Genomic DNA, 13,564 nt, shown 5'->3' on the forward strand with positions numbered 1-13,564 from the left:
ATGTTTAATGAACATGAACTGAAAAGGTTAGCATCAGCAGTTGGACAAGACCAAGTAAACACATTTTTTGCAATATTTACAGAGAAAACCTGTTCGAGAACATGCAACAAATCAGATCGAACAACACTCTTGCCGTTAGAACCCTTGGCCATTCATAATAAAGAATAACCATGCGGTGAACAACCAGTATGGTGTATAACTACTGAACTGAAATACCAGAGGACAACGATTGCATTTATTGGAGGGAATGATAACCAGATCCTTACTGTGATAGTGGTGATTAATCTCAGAAACAATAAGATATTTACTGTGATTATTCCACTGAACAGTAATTAGATGGTGATGAAGATCTTTGTGTGGCTTCATGTGCAGTGTTTTGTTTGAACATTGATTTCAGTAACATTGAGATATTTTACAAGATTGACTATTGACTGTTAGAGATAAGTTTCAAAGGCAACTTTTTTTTAAATGTCAGTTTTGTTTAGCGAAACACAATTCTAATTATACGGAATCCCTACTATGTAGAAATAGGCCATTTGGCCCAACAAGTCTACACTGACGTTCCAAAGAATAATCCACTCAGCACCATTCTGCTCACAGATTATTGGACATTTACCCCTGACTAATGCTCCTAACCTACACATCCCTGAACAGAACGTGCAGTTTAACATGGCCAATTTACCTAATCTGCACATCTTTGGATTGTGGGAGAAAACCAGAACATGCAAACTCCACACAAAGATGTGACTGAGGATGGAATCAAACACATTTGCATAACACTGTAACACACGAGTGCTAACCACTGACCCTCTGTTCTCAATGCCCATGCAAGAAGTGAGATAAGTAAGAGGCGTGCAAAACAAAGATAAAAATCTCTAACAAATCACAAATGAACAATAATTAGAAAATTAATATGATCAAAATACAACAATACTAAGGTGAATTGCATTGTTTAGTTGCAAATTTAGGAATGAGCGAACTAATGAATAACGAGAAGTGACATTTGTTTATTTCACTGATGAAGAAATTGACTTGCTTTTCACCTTTGTAACACTGCAGAATAGCAATTTATGTGCCTGAAATGTTAGAATTAAGCTCTTTCTAATAAAAGAAAATAAAGTTTCATATTGCAGTGTTGGTACTCAGAAACAATTGGTCAAATTAAAATGTGAATCTCACTTGTTCAAAAGACTTTCTTAAATAATTGCACAATTATAACTATGACAATGACTTGATAATGTTGTTATATGAGCAATTAAAATGATTCAATATTTCAAAAACACTGTTGTTATGTTGATTGCATATTTATTAAAATTGGTAAATTGTGGAATACAATATAGAAACTAGCTTTATGAATTGAAGAAAAAATGAGCCAGTGATTACAGAACATTTATTTTTCTTTACTAAATACAGGTAACACAAGAAATGTGAATTTCTATCAAATGGTTTCCTCATAGAGACATGTTATTTTAATTCAGATGATTAATATTATGATCAGATTTCAGACATTTGTGTCAAAATTTGGAAGAAAGTTAATAGATAATGAAAGTGAGCATGAAAATAAACAAATGATGCAGATATTTGGTACATAAAGGAATTATAATAATTGTGTCATTATTGTACAGTGATGAATAATGTTGGAATAGAAAGGACAAAAAGAATCAACATGTTCAAATCAGTTCTTTTCTTCCAATTAAATGAAACCAATAATCATTTTGTAGAGCGCATGATTCGGAAAAAAAAAGTCATTTACTGTGTGATATAAACTGAAAACGAATTCCATTTTGCAAAAATGGAGACTTTCCCAAATTCAAAGTTTAGGTTTGCTGAATTATACAACAAAAGTGGTTGTAATTTGAAATATCTCTTGCACACAAATGTAAAATAAATAAACTTAAAGATTTTTAGAATGACAAAACGTTTGTTGTTTGCATGATTGTATTACAGTCAATATCCGTGATAAAGTAAAAGCATTGTTTTAAGCAACATAAATCATCTTTAACTCCTGAACCGAAATAGAAGATATCAATTGCACTTGTTGCATGAAATAGTAAACAAATGCTTACTGTTGTCATTGGTTTCAGGAGCAATCAGGTACTTACTCAGGTTATTCTACTGAACAATAATCAGGTGGTGATGGAAGTCTTTGTGCAGCTCTATGTGTACTGTTTAGTGTGAACATTGGTTTCAATAAAATTGAGATATTTACATGAATTAGGAACAGATTGATAATTGGATGCGAATGATCTGATTTAAAATCTGACAGTTTTTTTTATACTTACTATGATTGTTGAGTGAAACGTTCTTAAACCATCATGCAATCAATGGGATAAGTGAGAGTTGGCAAATCCAACTTTCAAATGAACACAACCTGATATTTTCACACCATTTCAATGTCACATTCAATATAAATAAATGACTGGAAAGCAAAAATCAAATCTCACACAATTCATAAACTGACCAGTAATTAAAAAATAGATAAATAATATCATGTGACATTTGTTTATTTTACTGAAGAATCAATTGATCTTTTCTCATATTTATAGCACTGGAACATAAAATTCTATGTGTTGTTTTAACTAAGATCTACAGAACAAGAGAAAATTAATGACTAACATGACTTTGTATATTTCAGCTTTATGACTGCAACATTCTCAAATATTTTCCGAGGAATATTGATTGAGTGGAATTAGATACATATTGCTATTAGTGACCAGAAGAAAGTATATAGCAGATACTGTGATTATTGGAATGAATGATGAATGATGATACCTCCTTATAATCAACAGATATTGTGATTGGATATACAGTAAATGTCAGCATCGAAGTAAATTATAATCAAATCAATTCAAAAATGTTTCCAAGTTTAAAATAAATACAATATTCACAATGATTGAGAGATTGCACTTTGCAATGTCCTTGCAGTATTTATTGTACGGAAGCATAATTCCACATTTATACCCCTTACTGGATTGCACAATTATTGTATATAAGATATATTAGCAACAAAGGGATTTTAAAAATCATATTTGTGAATTTGAGAATAATGAGATATCTCATCTTGATATTAGACTGAGTAATATATAGAAATGAAGAATAATATTGCAGGGAAACATAATTGGAGCTCTCTGAATTTCAAAGGCTGAGATAATTGTTATGTTTCACCTGAGCAAAAATCAGATATTTACAAAGAATTTTGCAAGGGATATTATTGGTCATTTTGTCTTTGGATTGGCCTGAACAAATATGTATTAATATAGTAGCATTGACAATCATGTGTAATTGCTGGGCTGAAAAGTAAGAGGATAGCTCTTGTATTTATTGGCAAGAATTATAATGAAATGTTTACTGTGGTTACTGCACTCAGTAACAATAAGATCAAGATCAATGGCTGTTAGAATCCTTGGCCACTCGTAATGAAGAATAAACACTGCTGTACGCAATACGTATCTTGGATAATTACAGAACAGAAATTTCAGAAGACACTCATTGTATTTACTGGAGGGAATGATAATCAGATGCTTACTGTGGTGATTGATCTCAGGAACAATAAAACAGTTACTCAGCTTATTCCACTGAACAGTAATTAAATGATCATGAGACCATTGTCTGGCTTTATGAATAGTGTTTTGTGTGAGCATTGATTTCAATAACAATGCCATAGTATCCAAGTCTACAGGTTAGGTGAGTTGGCCATGCTAAATGGCCCATAGTGTTCACGGATATGTAGGTTAGGTGCATTAGTCAGGAGAAATGTCGAGTAATAGAACAAGGGAATGTGTCTGGGTGGGTTACTCTTCAGAGGGTCGGTGTGGACTTGTTGAGCCAAGTAGCCTGTTTCAACACTGTAGGGATTCTATGACTCTATGATTCTTTGATTTAGGAATAGATTGATAAGCGAGTGCTGAAGATACTATTTAAAGTCAACAAAATCTTTATGTTGAGTAGAATTGCTTAGCAAAATGCTTTGAAGCCATCATACACAAAGTGAGATAAGTGGAAGTAGTAAGGTATTGTGATATTTTAAATTTGAAAAACTACAGTGTCCTCAAATCTAAAATTTAGAGACAATGTAATGTGATACATACATTTATTAATGACCTGAAGATAACAAATTGCAGATTCTGTGATTATTGGAATGAACAACAGACAGAGCAAATCCAAAATTGGATTGAAAAGCAATTCAAACTCTGCTTAGATATTTTCTAATCACCATTCGAAGCTGTTTTGGTGCATCTCTGTTGAAGATGGGAACTCAACGCACACTTCCTGGTCTCGTGGGAGATACTCTACTGGAATTCCACAGGTTCCTTTCATTATGTTCCCACCCAGGAAGGGTGGGATTATAATTACTTGTGATTACTCAAATGAAAACTAACCAGTGTTCACTCTGATAATTGGGCTGGGAATTAATTCGACTGTTTCTATGCAATGGACTGAGAATGAAATGGTAATTCACAATAATGATGGTACTAAGTATATAGGCTCTTACGAAAAAATTAATATCATGACAATTGAAGGAAAAATAAATAGACATATCATGCACTTATTGTAAATTCATGAAAAATACAACTGCTGAATAGGTTTAAAGCAATTTTTCTGATAATGAAAAGATAATTAGAATGCTTAGCAGCAGATGGAATCACCAAAAAAAAATTCAATGTGACTATTCAGCTGCAGGCAGCTCCCCTTCCTTCCACAAATGTACATCTTCCAACAATTCAAAATGTACTCTGATTGATAAAGGGAAGAACAAACACATGTAACTTTTTTTTCTCGTGTTTACAAAAAAAGTCACAAATTTGAATATTTTTAGCTTTAAAATATTTAACCCTTGCTGAGATCAGAAATACAATAAACTTTCACGTTGAAGAAAAATATAATCAAATCATATCAAAATATACATCGATATTCACAATAATTGGGAGATTGAACGCTGCAATATCTTTCCATCAGTTGATGTACTGAGCCATAATTCCACTTTTATATCCCTCACTAGATTGATCAGTTATTAGATATTAGCAATAACTAAATTATTAATATGCTGTCAGTGAACTGAATATTAAAGAGAAATCTCACATTGTTGTTTGAAGATACAATGTGCCGAAATAAACAGTAATTATTGGCAAAATGTCATTAGATAACTCTTAATCGATGAGGCTATGGTTACTTTGATTGTTGAAATAAGTAGCATTCAGATATTTCCAATGAGCATTGGATGGAAAATCAATCTTTTTGGTATAGACGTGAAAAAAACGTTTTATTGGAGTATTGTCAATAAGAAATATAGGATTAAATTATGATGTGCATCTCACCTTACCGAATATTTTCAACTTTTCTAAAAGGTTTCTAGTCCAATCATCAGTTTAAAAGGGGTCATTTTGGTTCAGCAGATCAGTAACTGCAAACATTTTCAACACATCTCCATCAAAGCTGATAATTCAGAAAAAAATACCAAAGCATTACCTGTGTAAATGTCAAACTATATCTTTAGATTAGAGTCAAGTTCATTCTCTACTTACTTTATTCCTATTTTTGACACCAGTGACTAAATATTGATTAGATTAAATGTCATATGTGTTAGACATGAGTTTTCTCTCAACGATCTGTGCAACACAGGAATGGGCCCTTTGGCCCATAACGTTGTGCTGAACATAATGCAAAATAAACTCACCCCTTCTGTCCACATCCTTCCAAATTATCTAAATGAACATTTAAAAAAGCCCTAATGTATCTGCCTCTACCACCAACCCTGGAAATTCATTCCAGACACCTACCACTCCCTTTGTAAAAAACAAATTGCCCCTCACATGCTCCTTGAACTGTCTCCCCTAACCTTAAATGCATGTCACATACTTTTGACGTTTCAACTCTGGGAAAACCATTTTGACTGTCAACCCTATTTACGTATCTCCTGATTGTATAGACTTGCATCAATTCTTCCTCCATCCTCCGCTACTCCACAAAAAAGCAACCTGAGTTTTTCTCACGTCTCCAAATCCAGGCAGCATCCTGGTAAATGCCCTCTGTACCCTCTCCAAAGCCACCATACCCGTCCTATAATGTGGCGAATAGGAGTGAATACAATACTTTAAGTATGCCTTAACCAAAGTCTTATAAAGTTGCAACATGCCATCCTGACTCTTGTAATCAGTTCCCTGACCAATAAAGGCAAGCATGCCATTTGCCTTCCTGACCACCCTATCTACTTGCATGGTCACGTTCAGGGAGCCATGGTCTTGAATGCCAAGATCCCTTTGAACAACAAAGCTGTTCAGGGTCCTGCCATTACCTACTTTTCCTTAATATTTGAGCTCCCAAAGTGAAACACCTCACTGTTGTATGGATTAAACTTTGCCTTTAATTTCTCTGCCCATATCTGCAATTTATCTTTTTCCTGCTGCATTCTTTGACAACCCTCTACATTATCCACAACTGCACTGAACTTTGTATCGTCTGCAAACTTATTAACTCACCAAATTAGATTTTAATCCATGTCACTTATATATATTTGTCCCGCAAACAGAAGGGTTCCAGTGCAGATCCCTGTGGGAAAAAGACAGAAAATGAGGAAAATGCAGAATTCTTGAATAAATGAGGTTTCTTTCAATGACAAAACTATTCTGATGAATAATCTCTGAAGGTGTGATTTTTGTTTTGAAATTAACCCAATATTTTAATTCTCAGTTTACTGATCTTATTGAATATCTAGTACAAACTGCTGTGAAAATATTGAATCGTTTTAAGTGTTTAGTTCCAACATTAATTATTCTTTAATTGTAATTTCAATTATCACACCATCATGAGAGTTGAATCTATTATTTCTTAGTGCCAGTATCATGATGAAATATTTACACTCGTTTCAGGTCAACACACCTGCAATCAAGCAAAGTTTTCTCACCCAACACTCATAGTAACTATCTCATTCTCTTTCATTTGAATTCTCATTTTAATTAAATGATCATTAATCAGTCTTATCAATTAAGAGATGACTAACTAGTTTTCACATCAATATTTCAGTTCTTTCCAACATATTGTACAATTACATTGCAGTAAGGGTTTCTCATCATTCTTAAATTTGTTATCAGCTATTTTTGTGTCTGATTTCCAGTATCCACAGTTTTTTGCATCCTTGTATTAATTGTATTTCATTTCAATGCTAACATTTCTATATTTCTAATTATTACAATAAGAGCTAAGTATTTTTCATGTTAAACATTGTATTAATTTCACGTGTTTCTTGTGTATACAAACCAGAATTAACAAATGTTTGCTCTATTCTTTTACAATAAATCTTGAATTCTTAGAAATCACAATTTTGTGAAAATGAGGGAAATTATCTTTCGATTAATAGTCACATTGAATGACTAATGCTTTACTTCCAAGTCATGAGCATTACAAAGCAGTTTAATTTTGAGTACATAAATGACTGCTTCAAACATATTTAATTACTTGATTATCATGAGATTTATATTTGTTTAAGATCATTGTCGCTTCGTTCCAACATTTTTATGAATTACTAATTCCTTTTATCAGTCCATTACACACTGGAATTGTCGAATACAACCCAGTCTGATTATCACAATAAATATTTGAGCAGTTTTCCCTGTGAGTAACCACCGTAAGTATGTGATTATAGTCCTGCCCTTCTTGCATAGGAACATTATGTAGGGCTCTGGTAATGTCTGTACTGAAAGACCAGGAGGTATGGATTCAATTCTAAACTTCAACAGAGATGTGTCAAAGCACCTCAGAGTTGATTAGAAAATATCTAAGTGTCTTCTGAATTATTTTTCAATCCAACATTTTCTCAACTTGTATCCGTTGTTCATTGTAATGTTCACAATATCTTGAATTTATTTGCTTCCGTCCACTGACTAAACTATGAATGTTATTATGCTGCTTCTAAGTACCTCTCAACTTTTAATAACTTTGCAGTCATAAAGATTCTACAGTGTAAATTACATTTAAGGTAAGGGGAAACGATTTAAAAGGGATCTGGGGGGCAACTTTTTTCACAAAGTGTGTTTGGCTCACACGGAATGAGCTGTGAGAGGAAAGGCGGTGGCTGGTACAATTATAACATCTAAAAGACTTTTGGACAGTTACATGGATAGAAAACGTCCAGAAGGATATGGAACAAACACAGGAAAATGGGGCTAGTTTAGTTTAGGGAACCTGGCCGGGCTGCCTGAATGGCCTGTTTCCGTGCTGTACCAAGCTAGCATAGTACAATTCAAACATGACTGCGATGGGTAAAGGAGGGAACAAACGGGTGTTGATTCGATTTTGCGTCCATAAAAAAGTGACATGAATTTTAAATAATTTTGTCACAAGAAATAGTTTACTCTTATTGTGATCAGAAATACAATGAATGTGAGCATTGAAGTCAAATATAATTAAAACAATTCAACTGTGTTTATATGGTTAAAATAAAAATTGATATTCACAATCATTGTGAGTTTGTACCCCGCCATATCTTCACATTACTTCATGTACTGAGCCATTATTGCATTTACTGAGCATAAATATACCCCCGACTGAACGGAACAATAATTAGATGTTAGCAACACTTAGATTTTCAAAATCTATCATTGCACCGTGAAGAAGGAGAAATTGATGTAATTTTATCCTGATCGATGATCCAACATTTGTGTCTAAATCAGGAAGAGAGTAAGGAGATAACCAAAGTGAATATCAGAGTGACCACAAGATACAGTCCATGACATTTGATAGAAAAAGGAATTTGCATAATTCCATGGTTATTGAACGTTAATAATTAATTCCCTCCGCAGCTACTGAAACAGTCCAAGTCCAAGTACAACAAGATCTGGACAATATCCAGGTTTGGGCTGACAAGGGGCAAGTAACATACATCCCACACAAATGCAGGCAATGACCATCACGTATAAGAAATAATCTAACCACCATCCCTTGACATTCGCTGGTGTTGCCATCATTGAACACCCACTATCAACATCCTGGGAATAATCATTGATCAGAAACTGAATTGGTGTCAGCACATAAACACGGTGGCTACAAGAGTAATTCAACTGCTGTCTCCTGAAAGCCTGTCCAACATCTACCAGACACAAGTCAGGAGTGTGATGGAATACTCCCCACTTGCATGGATAGTGCTGCCCTAACAACACTCAAGAAACTTGATACCATACGAAACAAAGCAGCCCGCTTGATTGGCACAGCATACACAAGTATCCACCCCCCACACCCCCACCACCACTGATGCTCCGTAGCAGCAGTGTATACTATCTACAAGATGCATTGCAGGAAATCACGAACCAGCACCTTTCAAACCCATGGCCACTTCCATCGAGAAGGACAAGAGCAGCAGCTAGATGGAAAGACAACTATCTTCAAGTTCCCCAATAAGGTACTAATCACCCTGAATTGGAAATATATAGCTGTTCCTTCACTGTCGCTGGGTCAAAATCCTGGAAATCCCCACCCCAAGGTATTACATAGAACATAGAAAAATACAGCACAGTACAGGCCCTTCGGCCCCTGATGTTGCGCCGACCAAAGCCTACCTAACCTATACTCGCCCAATAACCTCCATATGCTTATCCAATGCCCGCTTAAATGACCATAAAGAGGGAGAGTCCACCACTGCTACTGGCAGGGCATTCTATGAACTCACAACCCGCTGAGTAAAGAATCTACCCCTAACATCTGTCCTATACCTACCACCCCTTAATTTAAAGCTGTGTCCCCTAGTAACAGCTGACTCCATTAGCGGAAAAAGGTTCTCACTGTCAACCCTATCTAAACCCCTAACCATCTTGTACACCTCTATCAAATCTCCCCTAAACCTTCTTTTCTCCAATGAGAACAGACCCAAGTGCCTCAGCCTTTCCTCACAGTTTTGTGCTGTATACCCACAGCAGGTAGAGTGCAGCGGCTCAAGAAGACAGCTCACCACCAATTTCTCAAGGGCAACTAGGGACGGGCAATAAATGCTGGGCCCAGCCAGTGACACCCACATCACATCAAATAAATATTATTATAATGTCTGCAAGACCAAAACAGCTCCACGCTGTCCTAGCTGCAATCTCTGCCCCTTATTGAAAAAGATAAAAGAATCTGACCTTGCTCAACTTTCTCATCAAAACCAAGTACAGTATTCACCCCAGCCCTCTCTTATATGAACCAGCAGCATTTCCACCACCAACAGTAGATCCTCTTAAAATATTTTGTCAGTAACTTTTAATTAACTGGTTACTACAATTACAATGCAATCTGTACAAACAGATTAAATACCTTTTATGCAACAACAAATTTTCTAACAACTTTTCTCGATCTCTGTCATTCTTTTTAGTTCGATGAGGTAGGGAGGGATGGAAACACGACAGTGATGTAAGATATATGTAATACAGTGAGACAGGGAAGCTAGTATGGCTCATGTTGACTCTTAGACTCCACACAGTGAAGCAACACATTCACTGCATAATAAACATAACATAACATTTCAACCCCACTCACACCCGGAGTGACAGAAATAAAATGTGGATCGGTTGGACAGGATAGGTTTGTTACAGTTAGAGTTTGGGAGAGTGAGGGGTGACATGACTGAAGTATCTAACATCTTGAACGGTTTGATAAGGTGGATGTGGAAAGGATGTTTCCACTTGTGGGTCATTCCTGAACTAGAGGGAACTGCTTTAAAATTGGGTTCACCCTTTCAGGACAGCAATGATGATATTTGTTTCCCATCAGAGGGCTGTGCAAATTTGCAACTCTCTGCCCCAGAAGGTGGACTCACTGAGTATTTTTAAGACACAAGTTGATAGATTCTTGTTAAGGGACATTGAGGGGAGATGGAATACAAATCACGAACAAATCAGGCCTGGTCTTAATGAATGGTTGGGCTCGAGGGGCCGAATGGTCACCTTCTGCTTCTCTCACATGATCCCAACACTGAGATTTTTGTTTAAAATTCATTCACTGGATGTAGGTGCCACTGGCTGTGGGCAGCATTCATTACCCAGAGAGCAGGTAAGAGCCAACCACATTGCTGTGGGTCAGGAGTCACATGTAGGCCAGACCAGGTCAGGATGGCAGCTTCCGTCCTGAAAGGGCATTACTGAACCAGATGGGTATTTCCTGACAATGGAGAATAATTTCATCAATAGACTCATATTGCTAGATGATTATTAAATTCAAGTTCCCCGTCTGTCATGGTGGGATTCGAATGAGGGACCCCAGAATATTCGCTGGGTCTCTGCATTAACAGTTCAGCAATGATACCACAGGACTGTTCCCGAGCTACAAAGGGTGGGAACCAAAACCTTGATCAAACAGGGAGAATTAAGGAGCATTGAAGGGAATGGGGGAAGAGAATGACCAAGTTTAGGTTCAAGGCAACTGAAACTAAAACCACCAACAGGGAGGAGAACAAAGTAAGAAACCCTCACACAGCTGGAACTGGATAAGTGCAGATACCCCAGGGAGGTGTGGAACTACGCAGGGAGGACAGGGTGAAGGCCCGGGTAGGTTTAAAAGCAGTGAACCAAATTTTGAAAATATCTTTCTGAACATAATGTAGATCAGGTTAAAACTGAGGAAGGTGTCTGACACAACTTGCTGCAAGGACACAGACAGCAAAATCTGAGGTGATCATGAGGTAATGGAGGTAGAATGTGGGAGACAAGCTGGGACTGTATTGGAATAGTCACGGTGAGAGGGAACAAATGCTGGATGCAGGGTTTCAGCAGCTGATGGACTGACGCTGAGGTGAGCCATCGGAAACTGAGCAAGTGACCACCATCTCATAGGACAGAGAAACTGATCCCTCAGCCTGAAACTGACTGACCACATGGCTCTCAGTGTCTCCAACACAAGTGAATGGAAACATTGCTCAGAGCCTGTTTCTGTGACATTCAACACAACCAGGAAATAAAAGAAATGAATAATTAGCTGAAAACAAGGCAACTACTCTGTTAGAGTCTAAACTATTCAATGTTCAGTTACTGAACATTATTGATTCACAGAATATTCTAACCTGCACAATCACAGTAAAAGGGGAAAGTAAACAACATTCTTGGCAAAGACATAATGAAGCTACTGCTTGTATAAAAACAGCTGAGAACAAAGGGGCTGAATCCTCCACAAACTGACAAACACAGATACAATCGGTTTATAGATAGACAATGAAATTCTTCAGAAAAACACTTCCCTGCCGATGGTGTGTGAACTGCCACTTATTTCCTTTGAAAAGAGTCTCTGTTTCCCCTCAGAAAAGCAGGTGTATTGCGCACTTACAGACTGACTTACAGACAAAGGGAACCTGATCTGAGACTCGCAGGTTAATGAAGCTATTAGTGACAGTCCATTGCACACAACAAGAGCTTAGACCACAACAGATTCTAGTGAAACCAACAATGCAATGGAAAAGGTGAATTAGTCTTTATAATCATGCAGCCTCTCTCAATCAAAGAATCCCAGTCAACTTCCAAACATTTTTAAACTATTAATACCAATGTATACATATTTATTTCCTTCCCTAATTTCCTCCAAAAATATATCTAACTATTCTCTTCAAAGTACATTTTAAATGGTCAATTCATAATCACAATTCATTTCCAATTATTCTTAGAGCAAAACAACTTGCAAACTAAAATAGTTTTCATGTCAATAATGACACTGGAAACTTTGTTATGTAGTTTAACCATATTTCCAAATATTGTTTTGGTTCATTATTGCAGTGAAGCTAAAATTAAAGTCTATTTATTTTCTCTGATATCCTTCCATTACTTTATTCCCTAATAACAATGCCTATGGTGTAATGGGTGACAAGCATTAAATAAAATTGAATTTTCATTGCAAGAACTGGTACAAATGATCACATATTATTCAGTTCGTTCATTGTCGTTGATGTTAAGAGTTATTTTCACTGTATGATCATGTTAAATTCACTTAAATAATCACAGTACAATTCTCACCTCTATAGATCTGTAAAGTGAATGTCAAGTTATAAATATGTCAAGTAAAACCAAATTCACATTTTGTTCTGTTTTATTCCAGGAAGGACAGGATGGGTTACATTATTATGGGAAACAGGAACAAGTGAAGGTGGTGACTCTCAGACGTGAGACCTAAAAGCCAAAGGGCCAGCTGGTAGTTACAGTGGGGGAGGTACCTAGTGCCCCGCTCTCCTTAGAAGACAGTGAGGATGGTGACACTGGGTAGAACAGGTTAGATGGCGAAGCGCCCACGTATCGACAGAGGGACAGCAATGGGTGGGATGACCCACTGCCCTGTAAGGCCCAGAAGGCCGTGTCCATGGCACCGCTCGGCATCAAAGCCCAACGTGGCTAGACAGTAGGGAGCAACAAAGGGAACTGACAGAAACCAAACCTGAACCGTTTACCCGGCTGAACGACAGGTGTTGGTGAATGAACACCCAGTCTGATGGAGAAATGGTAATAATGGGCCTTATTGAGACAATATGGATGAATTAGGTAAGGTACACAGTCTCACCGAAGATGGTGTCAGCCAAGATCTCTCAGGCCAAGATGCCCTGACGTGTACAGCAGAATCTGTCCCT

At 36.7% G+C, this 13,564-nt stretch overlaps 1 long non-coding RNA gene across 1 annotated transcript in view; it reads right to left on the reverse strand.

Moving 5' to 3' along the window:
• Window positions 1-4,588: 4,588 nt before the first annotated feature.
• The window catches only part of LOC132812486 (uncharacterized), a 58,001-nt gene continuing 49,025 nt past the window's right edge, over window positions 4,589-13,564 (reverse strand). Inside the window, exons 2-3 of the long non-coding RNA XR_009643675.1 lie at window positions 6,477-6,546; window positions 4,589-4,733 (exon numbers count right to left, since the gene is read on the reverse strand). This is a non-coding gene — a long non-coding RNA (uncharacterized LOC132812486). The remainder of the gene's footprint in view (window positions 4,734-6,476; window positions 6,547-13,564) is intronic.

Source organism: Hemiscyllium ocellatum, unplaced genomic scaffold, assembly GCF_020745735.1.
Source record: "Hemiscyllium ocellatum isolate sHemOce1 unplaced genomic scaffold, sHemOce1.pat.X.cur. scaffold_276_pat_ctg1, whole genome shotgun sequence".
Taxonomy (NCBI): Eukaryota; Metazoa; Chordata; class Chondrichthyes; order Orectolobiformes; family Hemiscylliidae; genus Hemiscyllium; species Hemiscyllium ocellatum.